The following is a 17,169-nucleotide window of genomic DNA, read 5'->3' as shown; positions in this document are numbered from 1 at the left end:
TGCAGAACTTCCCCAAAGGAAATATCTTCAGGTGGGGAGGCCGAAGGTATGGAATCTTCTGCATCTGAGTCCTCAGAGGCCTGGAAGAGCTCTTCCTGGCTATCAGAGTGGACAGAGCCCTCAGAGTCTTCATCTGAAGGAGTAGGGTCAGAGGGTTCAACCCGGGGCCTTTTATCAGAAGGAGGCTGGGATGCTCTCTCTGGATGGGTCTGCGAACCTCTAATCATGGAAATTAAATCAGCAGCCATGGACATAATTTGTATCTCTGGAGTCGGCTGAGGTAAGGATCTAGAAGTAATATGCTTTGTTTTGCTGGCTGCCTTAGCCCTAGTGTAGGCCTTAATAGACATGGCCATAGGAGGCCTGGCAGCTCCACTTGCAGGAGTGACCTTGACTACAGCAATGGTCTCGGGCATTTCCTCGGTTTCGGTATCCGGAGGAAAATCTATAACTGGCGTCGGAGTAATGTCTGGAATCGGAGTCGTTGGTAATGCGGTGTCTTCGGTTCGGAGCGGTGGAGAGACCGTCTCAGAGGGAACCGGAGCACTCGCGCTAGGTTTTGGTGTGGAGTCGGAAGTAGATGCGGGCCGAGGATGTCGGTCCCGGTCTTTTCGCTTTTTGGGAGTTTGCGATGTCGGAAGATCCGACGGCATGGTATAAGCAAATTTATCGCCGAAAAAGTCTTCAGCGAACTCCGCCCAGCGCCTGAGAGTGTGCTTGTTGAAGCGAGCACAGGCTACACTGGCCGAGACGTTGTGGTCTGGGCCCAGGCAAGGGAGGCAGTAAGAGTGGAAAACCTTATGAGGTATTTGTTTACCACAAAAAAGACTATTGTTAACTTTCTCAGTAATTTCTGACATCGGCTGAGGCGAGAAAAGGTCCCCAATGGGGTACTTAGCTTTTTTGATGACTTCGGTATCGTAGAATACAGGAGCTGACCGACCGGCACTTGCGAACGGCTTCTGCTTCGGGCACCGCGCGGCAAGAAAGACTGAAGAAAATGGCGTCGGCTGATGCTTATATACTCCAGCTGCTCTGACGTCGGAGAGAAATGCGACATCAGCCGACGTCGGACCCAGACTTTGGAATCCGGCCAACCGAGGGCTGCCTGAGGCAGGACAACCCACATGTTATGACTGCAGTTGCATTCTTGAAGGACATCAGGGTCCGCATCCATATGAAGTAGAGTTCCTCTCTAACCCAATTCAAGTATAACTTGGATAACTGGTGGTGAACAGGAAATTCATCCCTGGTTTGTCACCTTTGTCTCTAATGGACACAGGCATCATCTCCCAAGCTCCTGCCTACACTTATCTAGAGTACTAGAACTTAGAGATTTGAGATGCATAGATATGCTTAAAAAGGCCCTTGTGGTTGTTATCCAAGTACACACCTATGAACCTATGGTGCACAGGGGTAACGTCCTGACTATGACCCTGCTGAGCACAAACTGATAGTTCAAGAAGGTGGAAGAGCCAGTTGTGGTGGAGTGAGAGACATGCAGCTTATGTTGACATAATCATCTGGGAGGGAGGTTGATGGTGGTTTGACCTCTGTATTGGGCTGGCATTCTACTGGGTGGCAAAAGCTGGCTGCCATGAGAATAGAATACTTGGAAGAGGGATAGGAATGGGATGTGTCCAAGTCGGTAATGGTATCCCTTGTAGGGCACATAAAGGAACAGATATGCCTCTTTACTAGGGCATATGCAGAAGCACATATCACCATCAGAAGGGTGGGATTTGGGCTGAATAGCAAAAATGCTCTAATGGCTGACAGTATGCCAGCTCTGTGCTCTGCTCTTGCCTTATAGGAATGAATGGGACATGAACAGCTCTCACCCTGAAAGGAGCAAATGGGTCAATAGATAGTGATAGGGCTGAAAGTCAGCAGGCAGCAGAAAACATACAAAAATCATTTCTAAAGCTTGAGTTTTTATAGACACGATTGCATACAATCACTGCTGTAACGAAGACGTGACATATTCAATATACTGAACAGATGTAGGTAGATTCTGAGTTGGCAACTTTCCCTTCATTTCCAGCACTGGGCTTACCTTGATACGAAGCATACAGAAGCCCATTTAACATTTATATTCAACAGGGTGCTGACATAAATTATTCCACAGCCCTGTTATGCACACAGTGAAGTAATTATTTCTCAAATACAAACCAAAGTGCTATTTCTGCTATAGCTTTTTCTCCTCTTGTTATTCTTGCCTGCATTCTTTATTCTAAATTCTACCCCCTTGCTCCCACTCCATATGATGATTTTATAACATATCAGCATATCCCTTCTCACCTGCAGATGACACACACATAAATTCTGACTGTATATGACTGCTTAAATCCATCTTTTTAGTCTGGTAACTATTAACTGCATGCATTTACTTAAATTAATTTTTCTAACAATGAGGGCCTCAGAAATGATGTGCAGTTTTCCAAATGTGGCAACAATGAGGCTCTTTATAGATGCAAAATTATACCTGCATGCTTCTACTGCTCTGCCAAAACATCTCAGAAGCACATTGCCCTTTGTCAAAACAGCACAATTTACCATAGGTAGTGACCTTCTATTAATCTACTGTTGATGTGGCTACTCCCCAAATCTTTGCATATTTTACCTACAGATATAGTTTACTCTTTAAATCAATTACATGTATGATACCACTGCATTACAGTGGCTAGAATCTGGCACACCAAAGAAAGGAATACCACTAATCACCCCTAACCACTAGTCATTACTCCCTATATATCAACCAGTGTTCATTCTTTTTAACGATATTTGACTCTGCTACATTAACTGTTAATTTCTGATTCAGTCTCTATTGGAAATGAGTATCAAAATCTTATCAATATATGAATAAATCATGATCAAATAGGATTACCCTCATCAGTCTGCAAGGTTACCCACTCATAAAAAGTTAATCAAATTTTACTGACAGGACTTTTAAATAGAAAACCTGTGCAGTGGCAAATGAATTGGAGTCAGTTTTTAAAATGCCCACCAACTTATTACAAAAAGTATGTTCCCCTGGGCTTTTCTGAAATAAAGGTAAGGCTTGCATGTTTATAATTTTCTGCACCCATCTCTGATCCTGCTCTAAGCAATGAATGACAAACTTATCCATTTTACCAGCCAATATAAACTTCTCCACAAACTAATGAAAAAAAACTCTAAATGTTCTATAAGCGGCTTACCTTTCATATCTTGTTAATTCTGTAATGACTCTCCTCAGTAGCTCAGTAGTTTACTTAGCTCATTAGCTTCATCTCTGAGACTTTCAAATTAGTGTACAAATTCTTTCTATGTAATAAATATATCAGTCCCCTTCTTGCTTCCCTGCGTTAAGCCACTTTCCTAGCTCCTTTCCTAGCTCCCTTGTTTTTGCAATGTGGATACAGAAGCAATGAACAAATTTACCAGCACAGCTAGATCTTAAATACATTCAGTAAAATAATAATAAAATTAAATACATTCAAACAAATCATAAGTAATACGGCAGTTGCTTCTTTTTTTTCTTTCCTGCATCATCCTTAACAAACCTGGAAATGTATCTAATTTTTGATGGTATATCTTCTAGGTTGCCTTTTTTAACTTAAACAGGTTATCCTCTCCTTTTTGCATCCCAATGCTATCATTTTCTGAGCTGCTTTCTTATCCCTGATTATCTGTGTCATATATTTTGATTACATTATTTTGTTGCCAAGAATTTTAGCAAATACCATGCAACAAAAAAGGCTTTTACTGAATAACACACCCCGTTCATGCTATTTACGCTATGGTAGCTTCAGCATAAAGTGCTTTCTGTTTGTTTGTTTTATTTCTATGACCATGTACTTAGCTGAATTCACTTTGAAATCTCGAAATACTGAAATGTCAAATTTCAGTATCTCGAGACCAAAGTGTCGAAAATGCAGATGCGCAAAACTGCAGAATATCAAACCCGGAAATATCAAACCTGCAGTACTGATGGCGCATTAGGTAATTGTGTTTTTTTAAGGGTTTTGGGGAGGGTTTGTGTGTTTGTGATAGTGTCAGGGATTGTTAGGTGTGTGTTAGGTTACGTAGGTGAGACTGTGAGTGTGTAGTGTTGAGACTGGTGGTGTTTGTATCTGTGTGATGTGTGTTTGTGCGAGGGGGGTGTGGAATGTTTGTTGGTGGGTTTTGTGTGTGCTGGTGTTTGGTGCGACCTCAGAGTTAGAATATATAGTTGGGGGGGGGGGTGTGCATTTGTATTTTTTTGCAGAGGTAGGTGTAGTTGTGTCTGTGTGCGTACTTCAACGTTTGCAGTTTTTGGTTTCGTGATTGTGGTTTTCGGTGTTTTTGTGTTTCGGCTTTATAGTCTCGAAATACTGAAATTCGATGTTTCAGTGTTTTGAGTTTATAAAGTGAATCCCCTTGGCTATATTATTAGACAGTTAGTCTATGGCAGCAATACAGGACCTCTTAAGGCAAGAAATCTGGATACAGTAAAAAATAATGTGGGGGACAAAGGTCCAAACATAGGGCCAGATTTTAATTATTATTCTTATAAACTTAGAACTTTGCTAGAATAACATATTTTGTATTAGCATGTTTTTTCTGAATAATATGAATTCTGAAACTCAAATGTATATCATTATTTAATGACTTCAGTTCACAATGATAATGATTTGCCAAGAGAGTCCAAAAATATGTGACAAAATCAGGATATTCTGTGAAAATCTGGAGAGTTGAGAGGAATGGTAGCTATAACCTCACATGGTGGGTTTAGGAAGTACAGACTATTGCTTTTTCTGATGATTTTAAGTCTTTATACATTTTCACTTAGTTGTTGAAACTCAGTCATGAGTCATGACTACTTCATCACAGTGACATATATACTCTTTATTGCCTGTATTACCTCCCTCTTTAAAACATTAAGTGCTCGACTTTACATCTTTCTTCATATAGTTACAAGTGATTTTATTGTTTTCATATCTGTATCACTGAAATATGTTGACCTTATTGTATTGTATTGTTTAACAGTTGAACAAACTGGGTTTTATCATCTCCAAGGCTTGTTATTTGATGGTATGAGGTTATAGAGTAGCTGCAATGATGACACATTTGATGATTTTATCTATATCTACATCTAATACATAAATATATATATATATATATATATATATATATATATATATATATATATATATATATATATCTCCATCTATGCATCCTCAACCCCTTTTCCCATTTTGCACATGGGGTCAGGGTGTCACTTCAGCAGTGATGAGCATCTCGAGGCAAGGTGTACACCGTCGGGTGGCTAGCCTTGCCACCATACCGCTCAACCTAGAAACATCAAAAATCTGGACAAGACCCATGAAAAATAGATACAAATCTGTATGCTGATTAACAAAAAAATTGCAAACACAATTACATAACCCTGCCCACCCCAATGGAATTATGGGATACCAACTTTCAAACGCAAACTGAAGAACAGACAACCAAAATATGGCACCAGTGTCCCCCCTGCAGCCATTCCAATGTCCCATTACCTGGCTATTTCACCCCATTTACCATAAACACTAATGTGTATACTGCTTTACTTCTACATTGATTATTTGGATTTTATTTTTACATTTTATAGCACAATGCACAAACACTAATAGACATCTGCTAAACAAAGCAATACCGTCTCACAATGAAAACAGACTTAGCATTAAAACATTTTTGCCCTTGAAATTACATTAATTGAAACAGCACTGAAACCCACACTGCATCCAAAGAAAATGCATCTTGCCAGTAGTGGATAAAAAGATTACCTTTGGGCTGTTTTCAAATCATAGGCCCCTTGCACACAAAATAAGAAACAGACATGGGTTCTTTGATACACTTTCCTGACTTTATTAAATTATATTTCTTGTATAATACAGCGCACGTGTTAGAGTGCATTTTAAATTCATTGTTTGAACATTTTTCCAGTAGGCAATGAAACAAAATGTGTGAACCAATAATGACAAAACTGCCCAATTCAGAACATTTCCATCATAAAAGTCTACTTACATGCACACACACACACACACACACACACACACACACACACACACACACACACACACACACACACACACATATATCAGTAGTGTAAACCATGGGCATCTTGCACAACTTCTCTAACTTATTTTCAATTTCAGTTTTTGCTTGACTTACTCTGATTTCTGTTATTAGACCAACTCGATAGCTGTAAATGCACAACAAAATAAACTAGGTGAACTGCATGTTTTAAGACTTTCAATTTTTAGTCCATGTACTGACAGACCCTCTTCTACATTCATCCTGAAGCATCAAAACTATCATTGTAATCCAGGTGCTGTTAACTGGCCACTCTTGCTTCTCCACTGTCTGCAGTGGAAAATATGTATTTTATCTTGAATGCTAGAAAATGTACTGTATTTGTATAAAAATATTTTGCTTATAATGCAGCACAGAACATAATAATTCTGATCTTCTGTTCCTGAATTTGAGTTAATGGTATTTGTTGCTCTTTCCATTGAAAATGCCCTTCTGCATGACATTTTCTCACCTTTGTTGTTTCTGTAGCTACACCCTTGACTTGTTACACCCACCTGCTTTAAAAGTACAACACAGTACAGTATCAGCAATGCATTTATATACTGTGGGAGTAGAACCCACAGCCTTCTGCATCAAAAGCAAATATTTAACCTGTTATGCTATTAACAATGCAAGCAGACTTAGCATAAGCAATACTAAACTCCTCTTCCCCTGAAGCTCTCAGCTCCTTGTAAAATCCACTCGACACTCAACTGTATCTCTCAACTTTGTAGCACAAGAAATCTGGAAACACCAACATTTATGGGGGGGGGGGCAAAAGCCCAAAAACTAGGGACACATTTTAAACATTGCTTGTGTAATTTTTGGAAAGTTGCTAGAATAAAATGTTGTGCTACCGCCATGCATTTCACTGCCAAGTCTTGAACCCAAGACCCTGTGCACTACAATCAGAGCAACATACCACTTTGCCAAATCACCAGTTTCCTGAAAAACAAGAAGACTGAAACTTAAATGGCTATCACTTAGTGAATTAAGTTCTCACTTCTCACCATAACTCTCAACGTCTTAGCATAAAAAACCTGGACAAAGCCAATAATGGGGGAATATAGCTCCAAAAATAGGGGCAAATTTAAAATACTGATCTTATAAACTTAAAAAATTGCTAGAATAAAAGGTTTTGTGTTACCATTTATTTTCTGAAGAATATGAAGTCTGAAATTCAAATGTCTGTCATTATTTACTACAGAACAAAAATATGAGGCATAAATCTGCAAAGGTTTCACAAGTGGTGATGGGTAGGGACTTTAGGCTCTTGTTACATGGTACCCAGGGTACAGAATTTGAGCCTGAGTACCTCTAGCCACCAGGTATATTCACCTGGGGCATCACACACACACACACACACACACACACACACACACACACACACACACACACACACACACACACACACACACCCGCCCTAGCATAAAATACCTCTGCAGTCCATTTCTGCTTGAAACAGCTACCCAGAACATCACCATGCGAATACCTCTGCAGTAGTCCCCAGAATGTCCGCTTGTTACCATTGCAGTCATTGTTACCATCCCTTGTGGCTGTAGCAGCCACCAGTCAGAAATGCATGCACATGAGCCCATGAGATAAATTCTGACAGGATGGTAGGTCATTTCACAGTGCTGATATCATCGCACTTTTGATGACATCAACTCAAAAAGCCAGAAACAAAAAATTAAAATAAAAAGCCAGGAAATTCAGCAATTAAGGGGTGCCACTCGGGAATCATGGCATCCCATTATTTGGACCCCAAAACACAGTAAAAACTGAGTAATTCAGTATGGTTGGGAGGTATGCCTGCCATGGTAGTTCATCAGTACCACTCACTTGCACAAACACCCACCTACGGCCAGTTTAGAGTGTCCAATCTACCTACTGCATGTCTTTTGAATGTGGGAGGAAACTGGAGCACCCAGAAGAAACTCACATGACCACAGGGAGGACATGCACACTCCGCACACAAGGCATCCCAGCTGAGAATTAAATCAGAGAACCTCTTGTTGTAAGGCAACAGTGCTAACCAGTGCACCGCTGAGGCCACCCCTAAATACATATAATATACATATAATATAAAATAAGATACATATACTCCCAAATATATATATGTGTGTGTGTGTGTGTGTGTGTGTGTGTGTGTGTGTGCGTCTGTGCGTGTGTGTGTAATATTACATTTTAAATGGCTGAATACACCAAAAGTCAACTGACAACTCAAGGAGCATAAATGCTAGAAACACAAATATATGTAAATAAAAGAAAAACACAAACGTCACTATTTTTACAAGAGGGATATTCCCCCTACACCTCTCACACCCCTTGGTACTTATATATGCCAGCTCTGAAAATGCATTACTGTGGGGAAAAGGCAAATTCCCAATCTATACTGTTCCATGATCTTGCACAGACAAGAAGCCATTACAGTTCGATCAGATACATTTTGATCATCTATACCAGCGGTTTTCTCTTCAAACAAAGCAGCATTAAACCAACTGACTTACATCCATATATATATATATATATATATATATATATATATATATATATATATATATATATATATATATAAATAGTTCCCTATCAGAAGCCTGAAACACTATAAGCCTGAAAATCAAAATCCTGAAACCAAAAGCCTGAAAATTCAAAATCCCGAAAACCCAAAATCCTGAAACTCAAAATCCTGAAAACACAAATAATGCTAATATGTCACTATAAAGACACTAATATCTACCAACTGACCCTGACCCTAACCCTAACCCTAAGGTCCGTCACTATCGCACACTCACCTGACCCAGCCCTAACTCACTTAAACCGCACCTAACCCCAATATTTGTCACTATTGCATACATGCCTAACATGCGCCCTAACCCTAACTCACTTAAACCGCCCCTAACCCTAACATAAAACCAACCGCAGACTTACCTGAACCCAACGCATGACCTAACACCACAGGGCTAACAATAGCAAAGCCACAATGACGTCAGTATGTCCATTTTGTGTTTTCAGGATTTTGAGTTTCAGGATTTTGGGTTTTCGGGATTTTGAATTTTCAGGCTTTTGGTTTCAGGATTTTGATTTTCAGGCTTATAGTGTTTCAGGCTTCTGATAGGGAACCATATATATATATATATATATATATATATATATATATATAGATATATGAAATATGTGTTTAGAAATGTTAATATAATATTAATAAGTGTTACAAGACTATAATCCTAATGAATTCTGAGTTATATGATCTATTTTATCTTTATGAGTGGTTTGTAGTACATGTAATGTTAAGAATGCCAGAATTAAGTTTGAATGAATTAAATTAAATTCATATATTCTCATTATAATCTCAAATTTCCAGTTTTAAAACACAGATGATTAGAAGTAGTCCTGAATGCTAAATCACACACGTTATGCTACCAGCTCGTGGGTATTCTACTTCTGTTCCACATATTTCGTCATCCTACGTTAAAACTTAATCTAAAATCCATCTTCCTAATTGGAGTCCACATAATTTGTTCTGTGCAAGCAACAAATATTGTTTTATATTTTTTTCTCTCTCTCTCTTATTCTTTATACCCCTTCAATATCATTTCCCAACTAACAAATAAATGTTTAAAATCTTTCATTGTATTTATTTATTTTTTACTCATAAGATGTGATTTAACATCTTGAACTCCAGATTCAATATATGCCATTATCCAGACGCAAATCCCATGTTGTCATTCAGTTAAAAACACTAGAAAACAGAAGTGCTTTATGATGAAATAAAGGCCTACACATCTACTATACAAGGAAAACCCCTTGTAACCTCACTTAACTATAATCAGCATCATATATGTCTCTTCTCTCTTTTCCCTGTCTCTCTCTGTCTGCCTCTTTATATTTCACTCCCCTTCAGCTCTGATGCACTTTGCAATTAACAAATACAAAAGATCTTTCAATGAATTTCCATATGGAAACACATGGAATGGGAAGTTTAACATGGCAATCTGGAAAGGGAAGCTTCTGCAAAGAGAACAGTCATAGGTTCATAGGTAGGTACTAGGCTATTTGCCTGAAGGCATTTATAAGCCTAGCTGGAATGTGTTGGCTTCCGCCACCCCTTTAGATTAGTTCCCTGTGCCTCTGTCCAGCAGAGGCATTGAAGTGATCCCCGGGGTAAACTTTCTGTTTCCCATCCACTCGTCAAGGTTTCTCTTGAAAAGGGTTAGCCCCAAGTTTGCAGTCATCTGCGAACTTGGTCAGCCATAGTCCTCCTGTGCTTGCCTGTACCTCTGAGAAGTATATGCTGAACAGGAGGGGTCCTGGGAATGAGCCCAGGGGAACACCACTTGTAACCAGTTTAGAGTCAGACCTAGCTCCCGCAACCCTTACCATGTGGGCTCTGTCCATGAGCCAGTTGGCAACCCATCTTGTGGAGTAGGGGTTTATGTTCAGGCAGGTGAGCTTGTCTATAATACCTGAGTGGGGAATGGTGTCGAAGGCCTTTGCGAGGTCTAGGTAGGCTGTATGGACCACATTTCCCTCGTCTATAGCCTTGGTAACTCAAAAAAGTCCACCAAGTTGAGGAGGCATGACCTGCCCTTAACAAAGCCGAACTGGGTAGGGTCCAGTGTTTAGAGGTTTCCAATGTTTCTGTTAATGAGATCTATGACGATGCACTCCATAGCTTTGCAGACCAAGCTAGTCAGGCTTATGGAGCGATAGTTCCTGTGGTCCATTGTGGCTCCACCTTTGTGGAGCAGAATAACCGTTGCTGTGCGCCACTCTGTGGGCACGTAGCCTGTGGAAAAGCTGAGTTTAAACAGTGTGTTTAGGTGAGGGGTTAGTTCATCTTTGAGCTCATGCAGGACGCAGCCTGGGACACTATCCAGTCCCAATGATGCTGTGTTTATGGCTTTGGAGAGGGCTGTTTTAACCTGTGTCTGTGATTTCAGGGACACTACATTCTTCTGGTATAGTTATGGGCCCTTTTGGGGGTGAGAGGGGTGTAAAGTGTGCACTGAACCTGTCTTCCAGGATGTTGGCTATATCGGTCGGTTCAGTGTATTTTGTGCCATTCTGCACTAACTCCGAGCAGATCTGAGAATTGCCACTTAGATTCTTGACATAGCTAAAGAATGCCTTGTGGTTATCTTTGGAGTCCATGGCGATTTTTCTTTCGACGCTAGCCTTGGATGATTTTATGAGGGAATGTAGTTTCTTGCTGATACTGATCAGGGATGTCTTCCCTTCTTGGGATTTTACTCTTTTCTGTACTAGTTTCCTCCTTCTACTGTATAGCTTGTTTATGGCAGGGGTCCACCAGACTGGTTTCTTTTCCTTGGAGGAGTGAGTCTTGGTTTTGTTTGGGATAGCACAATCTATGCATTCTTGTAGGTACCTATAGAGTGCATTGGTAAAGGATTTTGCAGCTTGGACAGCATTATCCTTTAGCATGGGGGCTTTGAAACTTCCCACCTCGGTCTTAAGTGATGTGAGGTTTGCTTTTGAAAAGTTTTTCACGGTGGTTTCTTTGACTGGGGGCGGTGGCGGAATGTGGATATCCAGAGTGATTACTTTATGCTCAGATCTAAGCAGCGAGGGGTTGACCTCCGGTGTGGAACACCGGTCGCCCATGTTGGTGATGACCAGCTCCAATATGTTGTCATCTCTGGTGGGGGTGTTGACCAGTTGATCCAGGGCATTTGAGTTTATAAATTCTAGGAAATGTTGGGCAAGGGAGTTTGTACTTGAGTAGTTCTCCCAGTTAATGTTTGGGTAATTGAAATCACCCAATATCAGGGTGTTTGGTAGGACCTTTATGTTTCCCAGTGTTTCCAGGAATGCGGAGTGGGGGTCCTGGGACATGGTGGGTGATCTGCAGCAAGCTATAATTTGAATAGCAGTTTTGCCTGTTGTTACTTGCATGTGGATGATCTCTGAAGCATTGTGCTGTGCCACTAACCTGGAAGTGTGGGTATCCTTGATGAATATGGATACTCCCCTGCTTTTTGTATTTCGGTCCGGGTTTTGTGGCCGAAATGTATGGTACGAATTGTAGCCTGGTAGTGCCGGGGTGCTCTCTGGAGCCTTAAACCAGGTTTCTGTTACTGCACATATATCGATTTTCTCCATACTGAGGAGTGCCTCGTGTGCGTGCATTTTGAGGTTTAGACTTCTGGCACTACTAGCATTACCCTCAGTTTTTGTTACTTGTGCTATTTATGGAGGTGGGTTTGTCTTTTGAGCCTTGCCTAAAAAAGGGACTATATGGGTGGCAAGAGTCTTGGCCAGTATACGAAAGCCTAAGGGTGACAGGTGCAAGCCGTCTCTAGCCGTCTCATCATTGGAGTCCCCAAGTTTCTGTGCTGGGACCTTTCCTTTTTGGCATCTACTATTCCAAATTAAAAGCCAATACCAAAGAGCTCTGGCTCACTGAGTTAACAGATGACTGCAAGCTAAGGACAGTCACGGAATCCCAAATGACTTAGCCATCTTGCAGGGAAATGTGCCTCAAATAAATAACTATTACCAAAATTATGGACTGAAGCTAAATTCCAAATAAATACATTATTCTACCCTTTGGGAAGTCATCTATCCTAAGGAACTACCACACTAACAGTACTCCCCTAAGAGTTGACCCAGTTGCTCAGGATTTGGGAACTTATGTGGACAGTTACCTAACTTTCTATACTGCAGAGGTTATAAACAAAGGGACTGTGTCTAGATCTAGGAGTGTCACGGTCTCCCTTTACCCAGCCATTATTAGGCTAGTCATTAAATATAATGACCCCTTTAGCATGTTTCTGTCCAGACACATGCAATAACTGGAACACCAATAGAGATACCGTAATAAAGGATACAAGGCTTAAACAACATGTCCTACATGGATTGACTCAGAGTCCTGTCACTATATTCTGTATCCTACAGACTGCTAAGAGGTGACCTGTGTTTTGAATACAAGATTGTCACTATATTCTGTATCCTACAGATTGCTAAGAGGTGACCTGTGTTTTGAATACAGACATCCACTGACCCAGTACTGATGGATTTAGTGCACATCAGCAAGTCAGAAGTCATCAGAAATACTAGGTCTAGGGATCTAAACCTCTTCTGTAACATTAGCAGTTTGGAGGGGCAGGTACATCTCACAGAGGATACTGCTGCTCTGGAACAGATTCCCCATCCACTTAAAACAAAGTTCATCCCTGTCCATATTCAAGTGCAAATTGGATATATGGATGGGAAACAGAAAGTGTACTCCCAAGACTGCTCCCTGTACTACTAATGGGCAGAAGCAGCTCCTAAATGCTTTATCCCATGCATGGAACTTGTCAAATTATCGATGGCATGGTCTCAGTTATGATCATTAGTGGATGATTACAACAACAGGATGGGTATGGGTATGGCCAATGTCAAACTAAATGAGATAGGTTAATTTGAGCACAAAAAGGGAAATTTTATAGGCTTAAAATAGCCCACAAGGGCAGCTAGCTTAGTACTTATCCATGAACCTATAAATGTACATTTCTTTTTTTATTCCCAGTCTGAGTTAAAATCATAAACTAGGATGTAATCAGTACAATTTTTAAGTGGTAAGTTCTGTATTGCTGTTCAATAAAAACAAAACACTTGAAGACAGAACTATTTTATGATGGAGTAAAGGCCTGCACATCCTCTGCACAGTGAAGACCCCACTGTAGCCCCATTTAAGTGTAATTAATGGCAAACAGCTGTGCAAAAGGAAAAAAGTACAATGTCCTAATTTCCTGAATGGTGTTTTAAATAGTCTAACTCAGGGAAATGGTATTCGGGGAATATGATTCTTTAATGTCATGTGACTGATTTATCTGTACTCTAATTCTATACATGAGACCCTTATCAACTTTTGCTTTTTACTTTTAGTGATGCATAGGCAAGAATAATTGATTTTATTCCACAATATTTTATCACAAAATTATCACATTTACTTTTAATGTAATCAAATATAAAACAAATAAATGATATCCAGCTTCCAACTTCAAAATCAGCTTGTCTGTCATCTCTTCCTTTTCCTAATCTGTCCTAACTTATTCCTACATGCATTGGATTTCTTCTGTAGTACCTAGAACTCGCTGATCTGCAGTATGAGGAAACGGGTTTAGTATGACTTCCTTCTTCTGAACTGTGGACACAACTGTATATGATGTAGCTTTTGCTAAGGTGACCAATCCAAGTGCTTCTATCCAGATCACTGGGAAACGCATGGAATCAGAAGTTCAGAAGGCCAATATGGAAAGGGAAGTTTTAATGCTATTTAATAAACTTGGTAATGGCACAAACCAACAGAGAATTCAATTCAGCACAACAGATAATGCCTTGTTTAACTAGAGAGAGAGAGAGAGAGAGAGAGAGTTAAAAAAGGGAAAGGAAACAGTATATTCAGTCTCACTGTACTGTATTTGGAAAATGCATTATTCAAATAAAATAATTAATAAATTGCATAAACCTTTTAAAGTTTATACTTGTTCTGTTTTCACTTGTATCACTCTGTCTCTCGTATTGTTTTTTTCTTATAGGTGTAATTAAGGACTGGCCTTAAAATTGCTTAAAAGAGAAGGCCAACTGTGAAATGGCAGCAGGTGAATTCAGTTCTTTTAGAATATTGATTGATTTGTTACAAGATAAACTGTATTTCATAATAATGCCACATACAATTCAATCAACTTTTACATACTACCTTGGGCTGTCCTGTTTCCAGTACTGCAGTACACCTTTCTTTTAGTATGAAAGTTGTAAATTAATGACACAGTGATTGAATTTCAATATGACTTTTCTATTTTTCTTTCTTTCAGTGGTAAATACCTTTGTGGTATTAGTGATGCATACACACACAGGCAGATGCGCGTGCACACACACACACAAACACACAGTCTGTGCAATTCTTGTGCAGTGTCACATGCAAAATGCATGTAATTTGCTACTATATATTTCGCACAGATGCCAAGTGGGTGCTCTAGCATGTTAACTGGAGAGAAGTTAGAATAGCCAGTGATACTTAACTACTTGTCATTTCTAGGTTTTAGAGTAGATCTATATTTTGTATGAGAAAGGGAAGACCAGAAGGTCAAGAAAAGGCAATCTGTGGGCACCTACAGGGCTGTTCCCAGCGGTTGCTGCACCATAGGGTGAATTATACATCATTTACATCTAAAGCACAATAAACTGGGTAGGACCCTGCCAGCATATTTATTCACTTTTGCATGTTCACCAGAAATGTCATATGGACAAAGTCCATTCTTTAGCTGATGCCTGGTAGGAAGAGCTTTAAGATAGTTGTACAAGAAAGCAGAAACATCTGTGTTAGAGAAAGGTTATTGACTCATGTATCTGTGCATATGGGCAAGGGATGTATGTACTGGATTGCATGCATAACTTTGTTATGCAACTTAAGGAATCTGTCACAAGTATAATACATGACAAAGATTCAGAAGGGCAATGTACACATTATACCAATCAATATACATTATGCAGTTATATTTATTTTATTTATTTTATTTGACATTTGTTGAAAGGAAAAGTCCAACTTGGTCAGGAACCCATTTTCAGCAGAGGCCTTGGGAGAAAAGCTCCACAATCTAAGAACATATGACAATATAAAAAAAATTGACAACATTTAAGTACAATGGTGATTGCATTTACATGTGGCTGCATAGAATACAAAGTTAGAAGATAGCCCTACTGACAAAAAGGCAGTTGGAGTTTCAATTTCTTCAGTAGTTAGGCAGCCAAGAAATAAAGAGATAAGTAGGTTACAGATGAAGAACGACAGCAAAATCCAAGAATCCACGTGATATTTTCAGAAGTAATCTGGACAAGACTAAACTGAACTAAAGTAAACTAAACTAAGCTAAACTAGACATATGTCTATACAAGGTGAATACAATAAAATGCCTGTAATCCAATAATTACTCCAGTTTATACGTCTGCAGAACCACTGATGTAAACATTTAGTTGTGCAAGCTTAAAGTAAACAGAGATGGAAGAAACAAAGGTATAAATGTTGTAGTCTGGTGTGGAATATGGCAAAGAAGATGAGAAGCATGTGGCAAATGGTAAGTTTTGTAATCTGAGGGAAGATACAAAACACATAAGGCAGTACAAATATAGCATTCCAGTCACCAATGGTGAAAATAGCACAGAGCATGGAAAATAAGAACAGTGGGAGTAGAAGAATATGCTGCAGACATTTAATGGGCCAGTCTTTGCACGTCCTATTGCCATCAGACCAATCTCTAGAGGACTCGGCTGTGAATGAGATACACTGGCCCTCTATGCATGCACAAAATGCTCTATACATTTCTCATCATACAGTCTCGCCACCTATAATTAAGTGTGCCACTGAAAGTTCACAGCAAACTATAATAAAATACACAGATAAATATGGTTATTCATGTAAAGCAGGATCCATTTTAAGACTAGAAATGATTAACTTTCAACTCTTTGTATATTCCATTCTACCATCTACAGCAATAGCTTTCAAATCTATGCTAATATATATTTTTCTCTTCAAAAAATTGCTAAGCTGAACAGCATACTATTATACAAGGCAGCCTTCTTCCAATAGAATAACCTATTGTAATAAAAGCTCATTTAGCATAGCAATTTTTTAGCTTCATTGAGTTTAAATTACTGAGGTCAGAGTGTCAATTGTGTTCATTTGAAATTATAATAAAGGTACATTTCATAAATGTACTTTAGAATGGGGATCTCTTTCACCTGATCTGTCAAAATACAGTCATGAAATCATACTGCTTTTTGTTGAGAAAAGGCACTGTAGAGACAAAAAGCTGAATGACGTACACATGCTCGCATGTACACATCAACTCGTGCGCACACATGCAAGTATGCACATAGATGCATGTCTGTACATGTATGTAATATGCATTTTATATATATATATATATATATGGGTCTACTTTCATACACCGAACGTACGAATCACCGACACACACATCCCCGACCCCAAACAACCGACAACACACCACACCGACACCGCAACATACCGAACAACAAAACACCGACACAAAATACGCCAAATACACAAGCACACAACAACACATC

At 39.5% G+C, this 17,169-nt stretch overlaps 1 protein-coding gene across 1 annotated transcript in view; it reads right to left on the bottom strand.

Annotated features, from left to right (window-relative positions):
• Positions 1-17,169, bottom strand: part of SLC44A5 (solute carrier family 44 member 5) — a 4,403,163-nt gene that overhangs the window by 2,722,917 nt on the left and 1,663,077 nt on the right. The window lies entirely within an intron of this gene.

This window comes from Protopterus annectens, chromosome 10.part0 (genome assembly GCF_019279795.1).
Source record: "Protopterus annectens isolate FY-2018-M chromosome 10.part0, PAN1.0, whole genome shotgun sequence".
In the NCBI taxonomy this organism is placed as follows: domain Eukaryota; kingdom Metazoa; phylum Chordata; order Ceratodontiformes; family Protopteridae; genus Protopterus; species Protopterus annectens.
The sequence above is the reverse complement of the archived record's forward strand: the minus strand, read 5'-3'. Positions and strand labels throughout refer to the sequence as shown.